Source organism: Glossina fuscipes, unplaced genomic scaffold (assembly GCF_014805625.2).
Source record: "Glossina fuscipes isolate IAEA_lab_2018 unplaced genomic scaffold, Yale_Gfus_2 1, whole genome shotgun sequence".
NCBI classification, from domain to species: domain Eukaryota; kingdom Metazoa; phylum Arthropoda; class Insecta; order Diptera; family Glossinidae; genus Glossina; species Glossina fuscipes.
This window is the reverse complement of record NW_023998415.1, coordinates 18,122,792-18,133,433: the sequence shown is the minus strand read 5'-3', so window position 1 is coordinate 18,133,433 and position 10,642 is coordinate 18,122,792. Positions and strand designations below refer to the sequence as shown.

Sequence of the window (10,642 nt, the reverse complement as noted above, 5' to 3'; positions counted from 1 at the left end):
TATGTGTGAGTGCACATATGAGGAACACAGAAAGAATTACTTCTTTTTTTTCTTTTTTTTTTTCTCCTTGTCGATGCTGCTGTTGTTGCTGTTGTTATTATTTATTTTCTTAACACAGTACGAGGTGTAAAGTGTAATAATGCGGTACAGCGTAAAATATGAATGAGCTTCACAAAGAGTACACCAGCCAGCCACTGTGTAATAGTAAGTGAGGGCAAATGCTGAAATGCCGCCGCCACTGCTACTGCTCATGTTTCCATTGTTGTTGCTAGATTACTGGACAAGACAATCATTACATTCAATCATAATAGTAGTAAACGCGTTTGGACCTATGTAGATAAACACATATATGTGTGTGGACATGCGTGTGTTATTTTTTATAAGCCTGCCTGGTTTACTGCGTGTTGGCCTGCCCGCTTGTCTGCTTGTTTGCCTGCCTGCCTGACTGCTTGTCTGCCTTTTCGCCCGCCTGTTTTCCCGCCTATTTACCCGGCTGCCTGTTTGCCTGCATTCTATAATCAACAACAACAAGATTATAGCAAAGAAATTGCAAATAGTAATAATAATAAAGTTTTGTTGTCGTTGTTGTTTTTGTGTTATATATTGAATATACACATATACACAAATGCATACGTGCTAGAGAGAGTGTATCAAAAGGGATTCAACTTCATTGACTTGGATCGTTATGATTAAATGCACTCAATGCTGTTGTTGGTGTAAATGAAAAGAAAAAGACGAGAAGGAGAAGAAGAAGAAGGAAGAAGAAGATAAAAAGAAGGAGAAGAAGCAGAAGAATACGAAGAAAGAGAGAACAAATATTCTTGTGACCCAATGATCCAGTGTATTGTCGGCCATATAATGAATGAAAGGAAAATAATATGCGAACGGAAAATAAAAGAATCAAGTCAAGGGAAGCATGTAAAAAGACTTTAATTAACTTTCGCACACACATCAAGCATTTAATAATAAATAAGTGTGAATGCATAAGCATAAGAAAACGTCTCTCTTTCCACCTCTTAATCCTCTTAGGGCCTCTCTATCTGGATAACCTAAATATATCAAGTACATACATGAAGTGCAAGGAACAATCTAGACGCCTCGCTCCCGTCTAATCAGCATTTCTTATACAACATAATATATATAAATAAAAATTTACAAAAAAATTAAAAATGCGAAAAATACATATATGTATATATATTAACTTTTATTTCTTGCGTTTATTAATAAACTAAAATATATAAAAAAAAAAAAAAAAAAATGAAGAGCAATTTGAAATTTTCATTGATTTACAAAGAATTTTTTCGCATTTTTAATTTTTTATTATTTTTTTGTAAATTTATATATATACATACATACATATATATATAATATATATAAACTCATTGAAAAACCGTTCCATAGTATCAAATGACTTCAGAAATAGCGAAAAACATTTTAAAATATAACAACAACTAATTGCAAATTTTATGCCGAAATATGCATAATTTGTAACTGTTGTTGCTGTTATTGTGGTTGTTGTTGCACTACACTCAGCAGTAAGACAATTACGCACGCTTTGGGACGTATCTCGAATACTCATCATGAGCAATTATTGTCATAGCCTTAGATCAATCAGCATCATCTTAGAAGTTTTAGATTGTCCCCGACAAATATTGTATGGGTAAGCCATACACGTCAGTATCTGCTGACTACTGAAACAAGTAAATTGTAATCGTTGCTTCTCTCTTTTTCCTTCTTCCGCAATCGCACTTGTAAGCTATGCAACTTAACTGTAATTAAAGTGTGTAGTACGTGCATGTTCAGGTTTAAAGCTTTTATGACTTTTGTAAACTGCATTATAGCAAAGCCAAAACCTGGATAGATAGACAAACACTATCATGCTATCTAACTCAGGAAACATTTATTCTCCTTCAAGTCCCTAAAACTACTCTCTAATATTATGATAAATATAAGAGTGTCGAACTGAAAAAAAAAAAAAAAAAAAAAAGTAAAAAATACACGAAGAAATCTTGTAATCGTTTGTTTTATGAAAGATCCACAAAACAACTTCGCTGCTGGGTATCGGATAATAACACTCGCTACAGAAATTAATCCGAGTGTGTTTTTTCATATATTTCGTAATTTCTCCATTTCTCCATTTCTTGTTTTTTTTTTTTTTTTTTTTTTTTTTTTGGTTAAGGAAGAGACCATTAAAAGCACTGTGTTTTGCAATATTCGAACTGCACATTATCCCTGCCTAGTATCCTTTCCTTTGATCGTACGGGTCCTATCAATGTGCATGACTTATGATTCATTCAGCAAACGGGTAGTATCGACCTGCAGTCTGCTAAAAGGCCCATCATTTATAAGAAGTATTTAGTAACATAAAAAATTAGTTTTTCATTTATTTACTCACTTTTTAAATTTAATTTCGTTCTGTTGACGGTGCAGAACGCAAAGCGAATTATTTAATGTCTAAGAATGCGACGAATCGTCTGCTGCTCCGTAAAAATTTGCTGGATTTTACACTGTATATGCATTAGTATTAAGAGAGAGAGAGAAAGAGAGATAGAAATAGAGAGAGAGAGAGAGAGAGAGACATAGGGTGTAAATCAACATGATGCCGAAAGTAAGCAAATAAATTTCAAAGCAGGATTGCACTGCAAAAATCTGAAGTGGTTTCGCACAGTCTACAACATCAAAATCGCCATTCCGAATAGCCTGTGTACTTATTCAAATATATATTCGAATGTATCTACAAATAATTCGGTGTACGAAGAAATTCCTTCCGCTAAGATTGCTTGCCGGTCACGTTCAATTTTGCCGAAACTTCAAGCTTAGATAACCTAGATATTGGTATTTGAACGGTGTAAGTTGCAGTTTTCTGCAACCCCTTCGATTCGGGTGTACATGACAGTCTAAAGAGATGGATGTCATTTATGGAGCTGCATTTTTATGTTTTTTTAACTAGATTAACCTGGAATAAAATCCAACTAAAGCTGTGAAAATGGTTAAGTTGCGCTTGCGATGAAAGTGCAGTAAGCTATAAAATAGTTAAAAAGTGGTAGTGCAAGATTTCGGGCAAAAAATTTCTGTCTTGAAAACGATGAACGTGTGCCTACGTCCATATGTCTGCATCTGGCGAAAGCAATCCAGGAAGTGATTTTTAACTTAAGCTGCGAAGTTTTACCGCGTCCTGTCAATTTTGCAGACTTATCTCCATCTAATTAACATTGCTTTAGATCGATGCAATCATATTTAAAAGATCAGCAGCTGATAAATGGCAAAAAATCATAGATCATGATCACGCATATTTCGATTATTATGCTTTGTTACAAGTATATTTTGAACACGATTGAATTTCATCGAAAAGCAGCAGAAATTTATTTGTGTAAGAGAACTGAGAAGTGAGTTTTTAAATAACGACAGGACCACTTTCATCCAATCCACTCGTCATCACTATTCTGTGAAACAAGCTACGTAAACAAAATAAACACGAAGGCTTCTATAAGATTTTCATTTGAAGAGTTAGACAACTCATCTGATCCAAGCGAGTTTTGTATTTATTACGCTATTAAGACCAACATAGGCAACTCTTTTTTTTTTTGGAGGGGGGGGGGGGGGGATTTTCATCATCTTCTGCAAGTAAATCAATCATTTTAAAGGAGATTACAGTTTCACCTTACTCTTCGAATGCTCTTACTCTTCTTAATACCATAATGTGTTTTGCTCAGACTATAATTTTGATTTTCTGCATATTGTTCATAAGAAGTTAACATCACTGTAATGTTGCACATCTCTGCTGGTCTCTTTTAATTGTTATTTATTATTTAAGCAACATTTTGCTTTATACGCAAGTGACGCTTTTGTCTTTATTAGAATAGTTTGCATGAAAATGAAATCAATTCAGAAGAATTAAAAAAATAACCTACACGCACACACACATCGTACATATGGCTGGGCGCGCCCCCTCGAATGATTTACGAATATTGAAATACTAAAAGTGATTATGTTTAGACATTTTGTCAAATAAAGTATATTACGAGTCCAACAAATATCTGCTATAGTCTATTGTTATCAATTATCAATAACCGAAAACGTTGACTTTATTGAGACCCAAAAAAAAAAAAAAAAAAATATCTCCATTTACTTTATAAAATTCTATACAGATGAGGGCGACAAATCATTTTCATATTATTACGAAGCACCGCAATATACTTTGTTGTTGGGGTATTTAAAATTTAAAAGCTGATTCTCTGCTGCTATGATTAATCTAAAGGATAATACGCTCGTTTCGTCATTGTCTGCAATTAAGGTAAGACAATGAAATTTGCTTTATGCAACTTCGATTGGTAGCGACAAATGAAATTTTGGAAAATCGATCTACAATTTGACTGAAATGTTTTTAAGTTATAATGCGAAAAAGGTGATTGGAATTTTCGCAGTCACTTAGGGTGAAGAGAATCTTGCCGTCTTTACAATTAATTTGCAGTTGCTGTGCCTGTCTTCATAGCAAATTTCTTACATGACTCTGTGTTCGGGTTAGGTTTCAAAATGATATCTAGGATATCTAGGATATCTGCTAGTCGAAAACGATTCCCTCTCTTGCATATTCGACTGTATCGCCTATTGAGCTGAGTACGCTAACAAGCGTGTCATCATTTTCATTACATTCAAATTTGAGCGATCAAAACGAGGGAAGCATAAGCACTTAACGTTTAGCAGAATGAGCTTTAATTTGTTAAGGTTGCTTTAAACTTTCAAACTTGGGGAAAATGAAAAATTTCTCACGAGCATTCGTTGACGTCACAATCGAAATGAAATAATTAATATTGTTCTATATTCCGGTAGTGGCTATAAAAATGCTGCATTCTCCACGTGCCTACATGTTGCTTACATGCATAAGATCGCTTTAACTTTTGCAGCCCAGAAGTAAATTGATCCCTCTTCATATATATTGGTTTTTCTTGCTTCAATTTATACGATAATTAGCAAAAGAAATATGATGAACTGAACTTGTAAGTAAAAATATGAAATCGTGTTAATAACACAGTATCGAATTACACATAACTTTTTTTTTATTTATTTTTTTTTTTATTTTTTCTTCTTTTCTTTTTTTAGTTTTGTGCTATTTTACAACTTTTTTCATTGTATGTAGAAGAAAAAGAAAAGCAAAAAAAGAAAAGAAAAGAGCAGAAAAAAAAAAAAAAAAAACACGAAGCTAGGCACTGTACGAACAATTCTTACTCTGACTATTTTGCATTTTTTTTACTACATTACATAAAAGTCCTATTTACGCTTACTCGAGCTTACTTTATTTATTTATTTTTTTTTTTGCTTTTATATCATGAAAGTTTAAATGCGGTGAAGATCGACGTCAAGTCACTTAAATTGACCTTTAATACTTAAAATTTATGATTAAAGTTATTTGAAATCCGCAAGGTCGCATAACACGCACACATTCAATTGAAAGAAAATTATCGGGAATTGAAGCATTAAAAATCTCAATTCATCGGCTCCTCCTCGGTTACTAGGATTGGTATCGGAGACATTTGCATATTTGTTTGCTTACGACAGCTTGCTATGGATTAAAGAGTTTGATCATAAAACTGAATCTCCGCTTCCACTGCGTTTCCACTTGAATTTTGCGAAAAGTCTACTGTCTATCATATGTATCTGTCGGCCTCTGAACGAGCCATAAAAGAAGGCTGGAGATTCAATTCGTAATACGATTTGCAAAATAAAAGCGCGAAGAGATTGAAAAGTAAGTCATTTAAACTTATTGGAGACAGATCAATAGATTATCATGTCTCTCATAATTGCGCTGGCGCTTGGGATATCTCAGTAAGTGGCCTTGGCCCGCTTGACTGGGCAGAGCTCAGAGTTCAGCTTCTGCTGAAAGCGAGTCGAATGAAAATTGATACAACAAATAGGATTTCCGGAAAAGGCCTACAATAATTGATGGGAATATCGTGCATGTAAACCGTTCTGAATGGAGTCCATTGTGGAGGCGATTATTTATGCTTTTGTGTATAACATTTTCGGCATTTTCGGCGACTTTTTTTTGTTAACAAAACATTATATTCATTGGAAATCTTTGGAAACTTATCTTTGGGAAGAAAGCAAATTAGAGATAAATAAATATTATTTTTATTATGTTTAGAATGCGCAATTTGATATTTATTGGTATTAACGAGACACATAATCATTTATGATAGAGTCCAAGACCTTGAACGAACGTATCAACTAAAAATACTTAAAATTGACCTTGTCTGGAAGTGTTTCTTTTTTTAATATACGTATACATATGTGTGCCTGTGTTTGTATTATTTTTTTTAAAAATATGATAATACATTTTTAAGGCATAATTATTTCATTAATTATACTAAAGTATTTCCCACGTTATATGCTGAGAGAATTATTTCACTGATTTGATTCAATTATAGGTAATAAAGAGAAACACATATATTTTTATATCTGATTCGTTGACTATTACAATATATATGCAAAAAAGCAAAATAAGACAACAAAGTAAATCAATTTTACATCGTAAGAGAAAATATCTCATAGATAAGTAGAGACGAGAATCTTCTGACCGCAAGTTCTTTTTCCCATACAAGATCGCAAAGCTGCTATCCTGTTAAAATATCCATTAGAGTGATAGATATCGTTCAAACAAGTTCTAACAACAGCAACCTAAAAAACTAAGATATAAGGGCATAAATGAGCATCAGCCAACAAGTTTGGTAAGACATAGATCCAATGTCAAAAATCACAAATTGTCACATGATTGATCAAAACGAAACGCCGAATTGATTCATTCATTCTTCTACTCGTCTTTTTTTTTATTTAAAAAAACTTTCATAAATTGGACATGTCTCGGCATATATATCTACGAGATTGTTACTACAGCGAGGGTAAATATTTTTTATAAAAAGAAAAAGGATTGACCTTTTGACGGAAAAAATTCATTATGGTAACAATCGAACCAAATTCTCAATACGACTTTGAATTTGGGGCATCTCTAGAATGGCTTTCACGCTTTTAGTTCGCTTTAGTTTTGGACGATATTTGCTTAGTTGATTGTCTGTTTGCTGGCTATATACATCAAATTATTTTATAGCGTTCTGGTTGAGAGGAATCATTGTTTCTTGGACCTCGTAAAAACCACAAAAAATTCATTTTTGTATTTAAAAAAAAAAAAAAAAAACCCGTACAACTCTGCAGCAATTAAACATGTTTACATGCGATTCTGCATAAATCAAATCAAAGGCAATACTATAAATACACAAAAAATAATTAAATAAATAAATAAATAAATAAACATATTATATATGTATATACAAATGCATAAGTAATTATCTATAGCGTAGATCTAAGGAAACTAAAACTAATCGTCAAATTCATTACTGATACATCGACATATCGGCAAACCCTCTTCCCACACGGATATGTATAAACTTTGACTGTTAAGCAAATGCGGATAGAGCTAAATGATATAAAGGTAAGAGAAATAAAGGAGAACAGGTGAACAATTAAATGATTAATATAATGTAAAATCATTATAAGCATGAAAGTTGAGGAGGCTAACAAATAAAGATATATCGATAAAATACGCATTAATGTAATCAATTAAAAGCGTAACGTATAAATGCGTACGTATGTCAATATAGAAGGAAACAAATTTACAAAAACATATATGAATGCTGAAGCGTATTAAAGGTGTTTGAATCGAAGTAATCGCACATCAGGACAAAAATAACAAAAAAGAAAAACACAATTCAGCTTAATTAAGGGTTTTACATTTATTAACGTAATACATTGTTAAGTGAATACCTACACAAACGTATATATGTATATACACATATATATATATATATATATATATTATTAATACGCTTCTCCAATTTTTGTATCTTTTTAACTCTCTTTCTCTCTGCTTTTCGCAGATTTTGATGCTGGCTGCGTTACAGCTGATTATACGGAGGCTTATTTTTCTTGCCATAGAAGTGATGAGAATTTTATATGTTGGTTTGGTGCATATGTTTGTGTCTGACTACTGAGAACCTGTTATAGCATAATCAACAGCAACATCAGAATGAAGCATCAACAACACAATCAGTTAAACTCACACTTGTTGATGGATAATTACATACGTTGTACCTATAATAGATGTATATATATATATATATATATATATAAACCTACATGCTTTCTTATAAATGTATTGAAATATAAAATGTTGTTAGTGTTGCTATTGTACGGACGCCAAGACTTGAGTGCGTGCATATGTGTGTTTATTACGTTTATTCTTTTTTTTTTTTTTTTATTTTTTTTTTTTTATATATATATATATATATATATATATATATATATATATATTCTCAAGTGATGTTAATGATGATGGTGATAAACGTGATTGTTTTTCCTGATTTTACGAGGGCTGTACAGTAAGTATTTACATTAAACAAGCTAATAGACATAACATATGTCAATAAAGTTCATAAAAAAACCAATCAAAGTTTTAGAATTGCAAATGTATGCATGTATATGAAAGTGAAGGTACTCCAATGAGTGTTACTGAATATCATTAGCTTCCGCTAGGTAACGTTGGTCTATTATTTCCATTACATTTCAAGAATTTCGGATAATTATATCGCTCCCAAGTAACCACACCTGAATACCGATAGATGCGGTTGTTCTCCGTTTATCTATTGCATTTGTCAAGTATCTAAAGCTTTGAAGCCAGCATTGAATTAGAAATGTTAGAAACACCATTGTAAGCATATATACCGTCAGGATTCTTATCGGCATGGTGTGAGCTAGCCAGCCATCGCCGAAGTCAATTATATGATAATTTTAATCAATTGCGATTGTTTATGCTTAAGATTACTAGTATTTAATTTCGATTTAACATCTTTGATTGTGCAACCATTAATAGAATTAAATAGAAGAAGCACATTTTCGATTAATTATTTCAATCATATATTTGTTAGGAATTTTGAGGGACGATTATCTTCTACAGAAAATCATCTTATCATACAGTTCTCGTATACGAGATGTATAAACAAAGGAAAACAAGAAAATGGTAAAGGAAAAAATATCTTTTTCAAAAGAGAATAACACAGTTAGCTTAAGCCAATGTAGATATAAAGGGAGAGAACACGAATGGTTATACCCACATAGATTTACAGATTTATGGAGTTTAATGGTTTTGTTTTTATTTTACAAAAACCGCTAGACGAGAACAATACAAAGAAATCAACAAACTAAACATCGGCTTAAACTTATACAAAAATGCCGAACACAAATAAAAATTCTTATCACTCTTACTCTCAATACATTCGCATATACGCGCACACGAACGCATAGAAAAAGTTCAGTTATGAATTTAGATACTCAATAAATAAATGGTACGACTCTTTCTCCATCTCTCTCTCTCACTCGCTCTCTAACACATAACTTTGCTCTGATTTTTGGGAGTTCAATATTAAGTTAAAGCGCAGTGCGCACAGTGCATATATAATCAGTATATAATTATATATATATACATACATACATACATACATACATAAATACATACATACATATACCTACTTACATATATATATATATATATATATATATATATATATATATATTTATAATTATGTTCATATGTATATGTATATGTATATGTATATGTATATACGAAAAATAACAATAGCACAAATTTTTGTATGTAAATTTCAAAGTGTTGCAATTTTAAACAGCTGACTGGGGCCGACTGGTTATGCAGAAATTTATTAAAAACGGCGCCAAACTCTCAGTTTGTTTTGTATAATAAAATTTCATTTCTCTTTTATATGAATCTCTTTGATTCTTTTGCCAGCTCTCAGGGATTTCTCAGCTGTTGGATACAAATTATTACTCCATGTATAACTCTCCACATATAATAATCGATCGATCATTTGAAATGGCATCGTATTTCTTTTTGCTGGTTTTGTTGATATCGCGCGTTACTTGATTTAGTTTGTGCGGTCAGTCGGTTTTCGGTTGATGTTGTTGTGCTTCTGCTGTTGCGTTGTGTTTGACGTTTTCACTTTATAAGCCGGTCAAGTCAGTCGGTCACTATAAGTATGAAATAAACAAACAAATACCAAAACACGCACACAACGCAATAGCAGAAGCACAACAACATCAACCGAAAACCGACTGACCTGACCGGCTTATAAAGTGAAAACGTCAAACACAACGCAACGACAGGCTCACACTCATACAGATTAAAATATCGTGTGAGCAAGCACGCTTTGTGCTTTTAGTTGTGGTCGTGGTGTTGTATTCTGTGGGGAAAAGGCAAGCGTTAGTCAGTTATTTATTGGCCTGATCGTGGCATATTCAATTCATTCGCTTGCTTGCGCTGTGCTATACACAATACGTTCACACATTTGTGTTCAGTAAATTGTGTTTTAAGGAAAGCGGATACGGATACGTGGGTTTTTTATTAACCGTAAACGGATTATTTAAACGGTACACATGAAAAAATACTCGAAATCTATAAAGTAAAATAAATGTGTATTAAAAATACAAAAATAAATTCTATTTAAAACAAAAAAAAAAAAAAAACAAAAAAAACAAAAAAAACAAAAAAAATAACAAAAATAACAAAAAAAAAAACAAGTAG

At 32.2% G+C, this 10,642-nt stretch overlaps 1 protein-coding gene across 1 annotated transcript in view; it reads left to right on the top strand.

Annotated features, from left to right (window-relative positions):
* Nucleotides 1-10,110: 10,110 nt before the first annotated feature.
* LOC119632129 (ecdysone 20-monooxygenase) overlaps nucleotides 10,111-10,642 on the top strand; it is a 29,660-nt gene continuing 29,128 nt past the window's right edge. The window contains exon 1 of the mRNA XM_038024900.1: nucleotides 10,111-10,488. The gene's annotated coding sequence lies outside the window, so the exon portion shown is untranslated. The remainder of the gene's footprint in view (nucleotides 10,489-10,642) is intronic.